The sequence below is a fragment of the Megascapheus bottae genome, chromosome 3, assembly GCF_031878675.1.
Source record: "Megascapheus bottae isolate mThoBot1 chromosome 3, mThoBot2.hap1, whole genome shotgun sequence".
Classification (NCBI taxonomy): domain Eukaryota; kingdom Metazoa; phylum Chordata; class Mammalia; order Rodentia; family Geomyidae; genus Megascapheus; species Megascapheus bottae.
The window spans coordinates 69,173,399-69,182,918 of NC_143511.1; positions in this window are offsets into that span (position 1 = coordinate 69,173,399).

Here is a 9,520-nt window from a genome sequence, read left to right on the forward strand (position 1 = left end):
ACTTCTCTACTGGGTGTCATTTTCCTGCATAATGTCATATATTTATCATATCCCTAGACTCTGCCCAATAGATGCCAATAACATCTTCCCAGTTAGGAAAACCGCAAGTATCTCGAGACATTGCCAAAATGTCCCCTGGAGGAGAAAGAGGATGTCTTTGAAGAAGTGAAATAATCTCCAGTGACCTAGCCATTTATGCTATAGCTGCATAGCAATGATTCCTGATTTCAGAACCCTAGATGGGAAATGTTTTTGTCACTGCCTTTATCCCAGATAGACTACTCATTATTTGCCTAAGACCCATTAACTATTGGTTTACCTACTGATGTCCCAAGAACACACATAAAGATGGTCACATGCTCAGAACTCAAGGTATGACTTCATGTCTCTCTGCTAAGACCTGTCTTCCATGAGAGGCAGCCAGCAGGAGGAGAAAAGGCCTTTGTTTTGGTCTTAGAGCAACTATGAGAACACGCAGGACGATTGCCCAGCATGGCGGCAGATTCATACACACTTTCCAGATCTTAGAACCTGGTCAACCTGTTCTTTGACTCATACAAGTAATTATAGGAAAGCATCACAGCACCTACTGTGTACCACTGCACACACGTATCTATCTAATCCTCACAACAATCCATTATCCATTTTACTACATGAGGAAATTGTAAGCCTGTGAAGCTGGGCAACTTGCGTGACAGTGCCTAGCCATTAAGTCGAAACCAAACAGTTTAAAAGACAGCAGGTGCTCATGCAGGTCTACCTGACGCTAAATCCTTTGCTTTTCCTCTTAGGTTAGGTGGTATTTTCTCTTTCAGGTGATTTTGTGAGGAGGAAAGATGGTCACCAAAATGCCAGGACTCTGAAGACCTATTGTCACTGCATCCTCAGCTGCTAGTTTGGGTGCCAGAACTTGAACCACATGCACATAAAACTGGAGAATGCTACCTCTGACATGCTTAACCTTGTAAAACTGCAGTCTGGAAACAGAAAACCACACAAATGGCTAGTGGATTATTATGAGGCATACAACCTTTTAACTATCCCATTCTAGAACTTTACCAGTCATTCTAGAAGCCATCCGCAGGTCCTAACCCAGTGATAGGCCCAACCCTTCCTGCAGCTGCACCCACAATTCTCACAGACTATAGTACTTCATTTTAAAAAAAATATTTCAGTTATACAAAAGAGTGTCCTGGCCGGGAGTTTGGCCTAGTGGTTAAAGTGCTTGCCTAGCATGCATGAAGACCCGGATTCGATTCCTCGGTACCACATACATAGAAAAAAGCCAGAAGTGGTGCTGAGGCTCAAGTGGTAGAGCTCTAGCCTTGAGACAGTCCAAGGACAGTGCTCAGGCCCTGAGCTCAAGCCCAGGATTGGCAAAAAAAAAAAAAAGAGTGTCCTTTGGGATCAGAACTTGATTTCTTGCAATCATCATCTAACCGGGCTTACTGAAGCATCATTATCTTAGACAAGAGATTTAGATGAATCTCGTCTATTTAGCCAATGGTTATCCCCATACCTCTTTGCTTTCCTTTATATTATATTTTCACTTGGATATATTTAAGATAGATGACCTAATTTTTTGATGCACACATACCTAATTAAATGATTGTCAGCCAAAAATTACTTTATTTTCATCTTCCTTAATGAGTGTGTATTGTGTGTGTGTGTTGGGTACTTTGGGGCTAGAACTCTTGCTTAGACTTCTTTCTCAGGGCTAATGCTTTACCAGTTGAGCCACCACTCCATATCCAGCTTTTTGATAGTTAATTGGAAATAAGGGACTCTCAGACTTTTCTACCTGGGCTGACTTCAAACCTTGGTCCTCAGATCTCGACTCCTTTAGTAGCTAAGTTTACAGGCACAAGCCACAGGCACTTAGCTACTCTGTGTATAATAAGAACACGTAAGATTTACTCTTAGAAATTTTTCAGTATATAATAAAATATTTTTTATTTTTTGTTGGTCATGGGACTTGAACTCTGGGCATGGGGGCTGTCCCTGAGCTCTTCAGGTCAAGGCTACCACCCTACCCCTTAAGCCACAGCACCACTTATGGTTTTCTGGTGGTTAATTGGAGATAAGGGTCTCAAGAACTTTGATGCCCAGTTTGGCTTTGAATTGCTGTCCTCAGATCTCAGCCTCCTGAGTAGCTAGGGATTACAGACATGAGCCATAGGTGTCTGGCAAAACATTACTAATTATAGCTCTCATGTTCTACATCCATCAGATGTCACAATTTTTTTTTAATGTTAGAGCCAAGACTTGAACTCAGGGCCTGGGTGCTGTCCCTGAGCTCTTTTGCTCAAGGCCAGTACTCTACCACTTTGAGCCACAGTACCACTTCCAGTTTTCTGGTGGTTAACTGGAGATAAGAGTCTCACAAAGTTTCCTGCCTGGGCTGGGTTTGAACTCTGATTCTCAGATCTCAGCCTCCTGAGATTACAGGCATGAGTCACCAGCACCCAGCACCTGAGTTTCTTTTACTCAGGCTAGCATTCTACCACTTGAGCCAGAATTCCTCTTCTGGCTTTATTAGGGTATTGAATTAGAGATAAGAGTCCCACAGATCCCAGCCCAGGCTAGCTTCAAGCTATAACCCATGGATCTTGGCCTTCTGAGTAATTAGAATTACAAGTATTTGCCACTAATCTCTAGCTATCATAATCTTCTTTATCCTCCATATTCTCCAATTTATATGCTTTGGCTTGCCTCTCCACTTTCCTTTCTGTTTTCTGTAACCACTGCTCTACTCTGTTTCTATGTGTTGACTTTTTAGATTCCATATAGAAGTGAGATCATGCCATCTTGTTGCTTACAGGGCTAAACTAAGATCATGCAACCTTTGTCTTTCTGTGGCTAGTTTATGTTGCCTGTGTTTCCTCCATTGGTGTAGTTCACCTATCAGTTCTGGTCTTGAAGAGGAAGAAAGTAAACTTTTATAGAAGAGATTATCTTAGGCCTCATATTTCATATAAAAATTGTTTTATCTTTGTCCTCACATTTTATATGAGGTTGTATTTTTAATTCTCATATTTTCCTTCTATTAGGTCTTCAGTTTCAGCTCTGTTCATTAGTTTATTACTCCAAAACCTCATGTATTTACTTTATAGAATTTCTGTTAGCTGTTGGGCGCAGTGGCTCACACCTGTAATCCTAGCTACTCAGGAGGCTGAGATCTGAGGATCAAGGTTCAAAGCCAGCCGGGCACTAAACGACCTAGACTCTTATCTCCAATTAACTACCAGAAAATGGGAAGTGGGATTGTGGCTCAAGGGTAGGGTGGTAGCCTTGAGCTAAAGAGCTCAGAGACAGGGCCCAGGCTGAGTTTAAGCCCCATAATACACACACACACACACACACACACACACACACACACACACAAAATTCTGTTAGCTAAGAAAGAATTTACAGAATCAGGAGGGTGGCCTAGAGGCAGATTGCTTGACTAGATGCATGAAAACCTGGGTTAAATTCCTTGGTATCACATACAGATAAAAAGCCAGAAGTGGTGCTGGGGCCCAAGTGGTAGATCACTAGCCTTGAGAAAACTCAAGAAATGGGGCCAGGAACGTGGCCTAGTGGTAGAGTGCTTGACTAGCATGCAGGAAGTCCTGGGTTCGATTCCTCAGTACCACATATACAGAAAAGACCAGAAGTGGCACTGTGGCTCAAGTGGCAGAGCGCTAGCCTCAAGCAAAACATGTTCAAGGACAGTGCCCAGACCCTGAGTTCAAGCCCTAGGACTGGAGAAAAAAATTTTTTTAAAAGATGGGGCAGGGAGGAGTTTGGCCTAGCGGTAGAATGCTTGCCTAGCATGCACAAAGACCCAGGTTAGATTCCTTGGTACCACATACATAGAAAAAAGCTGGAAGTGGTGCTGAGGCTCCAGTGGTAGAGCTCTAGCCTTGAGAAAGGCCAAGGACAGTGCTCAGGCCCTGAGTTCAAGGCCCAGGACTGGAAAAAAAATAATAATAAAGAGAGGAAGGAAGGAAGGAAGAATTCACAAAGAAATTTCAAGCTCTTTGTGCTTGTTTTTAAATATTTCATTTGCAAATATTTACTTGGGCTCTAGGGTGTAACTTAGTTTGCAAAGCGCTTGCCTACCAGGTACAACATTCTGGGTTCCATTTCCAATACCAAAAAAGAAAAGGGGGAAAAAAAAAACTTACTTGGGGACAATTTCCAACTTATAAGGAAGTTGCAAAATTAAAATTACTATGTTTTTTCCATACATTTATCCATAGTTACCTGTTATTCGAGTTTTGTTCTATTTGAGGCTAGGTTATATGCCTCATAGCCTTTTACCTTAACATCTGAGTGTGTATTTCCCAAAGGTGAGGACATTTAGCTAAGCTCATATACCAGTACTGTGGGAGGCAAAGATGGAGGAATCACAGTTTAAGAACAAACCAGGACCTGCCCCCACCCCCACCAAAGTTCATAAGCCTCCATCTCATCAGTGGCTGGGCATAGTGATGCATACTTGGTATCCCAGCAATAAGGGGAACTCAAATAGTAGGACTGAAAGCTGGCACAAAGCAAGGCCCTAGATCAAAAAATGATCAGTGAAGAAAATGGCTGGCATAGTGGCTCAAGTGGTAGGAAACTGATTAGTATGAGGTCCTGAGTTCAATCCCTAGTACCAACAATAACAAAGAAGGAAGCATCTGATTTCATTTCACTGTACTGATTAATTTTATTTGCATCGATACAGGACTTTGTCAATGCATATTCCAAGTTGGTTGATCAATTTATAGTAAGTTTTAATGACATGAAACTTGTCTGAAAATTAAAAGACAGCCCTGGAAATTTTCAAGGTATAACTATGGTGAGAAAAATTAAATTCTCTCCTGGGTATAAGCCAATAAAATGGAATAGAAAACAAATGAAGAATTATGACACATCCTGCAAGTAGCAAAGAAATATGCTCAGTTTTCTTACAAACCTAGACCTTCATGCAATCAGTTGGGGGGAGAAACTGAGGCCTGAAGGGGGAGAAGGGCCTTAAACCCCCAAATCAGGAAGTAGTGAACAGATATGTGCATCAACTTCTAAGAGAAGTGCATCGTCAGCATTATTTAGGAACCAAACCTCCACCGGCCTTCTTTCACCTATAGACTTGACCTCATCAAGAGAGAGAAAGAGAGAGAGAGAGAGAGAGAGAGAGAGAGGGAGAGAGAGAGAGAGAGATGGGGGCAGGGGCAGGAGGATCACAAGTCTACAGTCAGCCTGTGCTATATAGTAAGACTGTATCTTAGATGACAGACAGAGCTGGTTTATGGACTACTTGCTATGAGGGAAGACTCTGTGTAAGACACTCTCCCATTAAATTTACAGTCTTACTTTTAACAAGCCTATTGTTCTTGCCATTTTACAGGTGATGAAACCCAGGATCTGCTGAGTTAAGTAATCTGCCTCAGTAATGTAGGTTCCACCCTAAGAAAACAGATCTAGCAGCATCGGAGTCCCAACCTCCAGTGTGTAATGTCCCCAGCCACAGCACTGTGAGGAAGACAGAGTCATGGGCTTTGGGGGCTCTCACAGGGGAGGAGCTGGAGAAGGCCAAGTGAGACTTCTCCAGCGTGTTTTAAAACTCACAGTCATTGCAGCCATGTGTGGGCTGGGGGAGTAGCCTAATAGTAGAGCTCTTACCTAACAATGGAGAGGCCCTGGGTTTAATTCCCAGCACCATTCACACACACACACACACACACACACACACACACACACACACACACACACACACCACTCACACAGAATGATGAGGTATGCAGAGACACTTCTTACCTGCTGTTTCCCTCTGGTTGTCCATTTTTACGGTATAAACATAAGGGCCAAAGTCCTTCAGTGACTTCCACAACTTTTCAGGGCTATTCTGTGACAGAGAAGAGATTTGTCGCAGTCCTACCACTTTCTAATTCCATTTACCAAGCCAAGTGATGGTATATGATTAGTTATGGAATTATAGGCTTGATGTTGTTTCTCTCAAGATCTTCTAGAAAAAGGAAGACTTTTCCATGTGAATCCTTCCCCACTTGCTTCATGAAACCAGCATTTCCTGATGTAAACACCAAAAGCACTTCAAAGCACACTATTACATATTGATTTCCTTAATGGATGTAGATGCAAAAATCCTCACAAAATATCAGTGAATAACAATGAACAACACATTTAAAAAGTTCATATGCTGTTGGGTGGGTGGTTTATGTCTGTAATCCTACTCAGGAGGCTGAGATCTGAGGATCATGGTTCAAAACAGCCTAGGCATGGAAGTCCATGAGACTCTTATCTCCAATTAACCACCAGAAAACCAGAAGTGGCACTGTGGCTCTAAGTGGTAGTGTGATAACCTTGAGCTGAAGAGCTCAGGGACAGCGCCCAGACCCAGAGTTTAAGATCCCCGCCTCCCTCTGCCCCCCACTGCCCAAAGCAACAATTTGACATAGTCCTGGGAATTCTTATCAGAACAATTTGGAAAGAGAAAGAAAGAAATTATGTCTAAGCTAGAAAGATAAAGGGAAACTGTATTGGTTAATGACATGATTTTACATATGATAAACCCTACAGATGCCACACATAAAAATACTTAGATACAATACGATAGATATTCCTCCTGGGTGTATATCTGAAGCAACCTAGGTGAGACACCATACAACAGAGACAATTGCAAATCCATGCTGAGAGCACTCCCATTTACAGTAGTCATGGCCTGAAGTCAGCCTATGAGGCTATCAATAGATGAATGGGTAAAACCAAATGTCAAGACTGGGGATAAGGTAAAGTCCTCACCTAGCATGCGAAGCCCTGGGTTCGATTCCTCAGTACCATATACACAGAAAAAAGCTGGAAGTGGTGCTGTGGCTCAAGGGGCAGAGTGCTAGCCTTGAGCAGAATGTGTCCAAGGACAGTGTCCAGGTCTTGAGTTCAAGCCCCAGGACTGGCAAAAAAAAAAAAAAAGACTGGGGATATGACTCAAGTGGTAGAGGGCTTGAAAAACAAGCGAGAGGCCCCAAATTCAAACCACATTATTGCCCTAAATGGATTAGCTAGAGTTTGACACAGATATTCCATGGGCTTGGTGATAGACTCCTGTAGTTCAGTACTAAGGAAGCTGAGGCAAGATCAACTTGAGTTTGATGACAGCCCAGGCTGCATAGTGAATATGAGGCTATCCTGAGCTAAAAAGTCTCAAGAAATAAATCAAGCCAGACGAGGTGGCTCACGCCTATAATCCTAGCTACTCAGGAAGCTGAGATCTGAGGATCAAGGTTCAAAGCCAGCCAGGGCAATAGGACCTGAGAGAGACTCTTATCTTCAATTAACCTCTAGAAAAATGGGAAGTGGGGCTTGGCTCAAGGGTAGGGTGGTAGCCTTGAGCTGAAGAGCTCAGGGACAGTGCCCAGGCCAAGTTCAAGCCTCATGTCCCACAAAAAACAAAAAAACAAAAAAAAATTAAAAATCAAAAATATGGCCAGGAGTTTGGCCTAGTGGTAGAGTGCTTGCCTAGCATGCACGAAGACCCAGATTCGATTCCTTGGTACCATATACATAAAAAAAAGCTGGAAGTGGTACTGTGGCTCAAGTGGGAGAGCTCTAGCCATGAGAAAAGTCCAAGGACAGTGCTCAAGCCCTAAGTTCAAGCCCCCACAACTGGAAAAAAAATGGAAACTTGTAAGAGTCGGGTGCTATGGCTCACGCCTGTAATCCTAGCTACTCAGGAGGCTGAGAGCTGAGGTCCATGATTCAAAGACAACCCAGGCACTAAAGTCCTTGAGACTCTTTTCTCCAATTAACCACTAGAAATCCAGAAGTGGCGCTGTGGCTCAAGGGGTAGGGTGGTGGCCTTGAGCTGAAGAGCTCAAAGACAATGCATAGGCCCAGGACTAGGTCAATAGCCTTGAGCTGAAGAGCTCAGGGACAGTGCCCAGGCCCACAGTTCACGCCCATGACCAACACACACATGAACAAAAAAGGTACGAAAGTAGAGGAGGGAATATTGATAAGACGGAAACCAGTATATATGGAGGTGGGAGGGGGAGACTGGACAAGATAGTAATGAGGGATAAAGATAAAGTTCACGTATGAAAATATCACAACGAGATCTATTAATATTGTACCGAAACCTGTTCGAACAGGTGTATGAATTTGGAAGAGCTGCAGGATACAAAATAAAAACACAAAAAATTGTGCTTCTATATACTGACAAAGATCTATTTCAAAGACATGGTGTATGGGTCAAGTGATGAGTATTTTCCTAATAAGAGAGGTCTTGAGGGATCAAGAGTGTAGCCTGGTGGTAGAGTGCTCATCTAGCATGCATGAAGTCCTGAGTTCAATTCCTGGGTACCACATACACAGAAAAAGCCAGAAGCGGTGCTGTGGCTCAAGTGGCAGAGTGCTAGCCTTGAGCAAAAAGTGTCCAAGGACAATGCCCAGGCCCTGAGTTCAAGCTCCAGGACTAGGGGAGAGAAGGAGGGACAGAGAGGGAGAGAAAGCGAGAGAGCAAGAGAGCGAGAGCGAGCGAGCGAGCGAGCGAGCGAGAGAGAGAGAGAGAGAGAGAGAGAGAGAGAGAGAGAGAGAGGTCTTGATACTAGTGACTCATGCCTGCAATCCAAGCTACTCAGGAGGGGAAGATCCCAGACAGAAAAGTCCACGAGACACTTATCTCCAATTAATCATAAAAAAGCTAGAAGTGGAGCTGTACCACAAGTGGTAAAGAGCTAGGCTTGAGCTCAAAATGTCAGAGACAGTGCCCAGGCCTAGAGTTCAAGGCCCAGGACCTGAAAAAAAAGAAAAGGAAGAAGAAGAGGAGGAGGGGAGAGGGGGAAGAGGAGGATGCAGTTAAGAAATTGATCTCATTTTAAATAGCATCAGAATATAACAAAATACTTAGAAAATAACCTATAGTTGTTAATGTCTTACACCAAAACTCCTAAGGCATTAATGAAGAATTTGTAGAGGACTCAAATAAATGAAAAGGCATCCTGGGTTTGCCAGTTGTTCTATTAATTGTTGCTGAAATGTCTACCCTTGGGCTGGAGGTATGGCTCAAGAGTGCCTGCCTGCTTAGCAAGCTGGAGACCCTGAGGTCAAACCTCCTCAGTACTTCCAATATACTATAACATGTTCATGCTACCTGAAATTATTCACAGATTCAGTGCTGCCCCTCACAACCAACAACACATTTTTCCACATATTATCTAGATAGACGTCTACTCCTTACACCAGGAAATATACGCAGGCATTTTCATAGTTGCCTTGGAAATGAATAATGGTTCTTAGAAGTATTTATACTGATGAGTATGGTGGCTCACACCTGTAATTCTAGCTACTCAGGAGGCTGAGATCTGAGGATCGCGGTTCAAAGCCAGCTCGAGCACTGACGAATGTGAAACTCTTTATCTCCAATTAACCACTCAGGGACAGCAGCCAGGCTCAGAGTCCAAGCCCCACAATCAAAAAAGAAAAAAATAAAAGAGGTATGTATACTAACAAGTGTGTGGTTAAATGGTAAGGC